Below are 369 nucleotides of genomic sequence, written 5' to 3'. Positions count from 1 at the left end.
ATATATATATATATATATATGATGTTTTCATTGTCCACAAGAAATCGTGAAACCATGCCGAAGCAGATAAACATTTGCTACTTTAATATAACTTTCGTTGTCATGAATAGTTAAGAATATATATTTATATATTTACTACTTGATCATTATTGCTTTTTACTGATTTGATTTGATGATATCAGTAAAACACATAAATTAATTATCATTTATTCGATCTATAAATGCACGTGCACTGCAGGTAACCTAAAATATACACAATTAAACAATAATGTACACAAAATATTATTTCCTGACCGTGTCAGCTAGAACGCACAAAGCATAATTTACACAGTGCTGTGAACGAATTCCGCGACTTTCCTGAAAATCCCG

The sequence above is a fragment of the Wasmannia auropunctata genome, unplaced genomic scaffold (assembly GCF_000956235.1).
Source record: "Wasmannia auropunctata unplaced genomic scaffold, wasmannia.A_1.0 LD336078.1, whole genome shotgun sequence".
NCBI classification, from domain to species: domain Eukaryota; kingdom Metazoa; phylum Arthropoda; class Insecta; order Hymenoptera; family Formicidae; genus Wasmannia; species Wasmannia auropunctata.
This window is presented reverse-complemented; position numbering follows the sequence as displayed.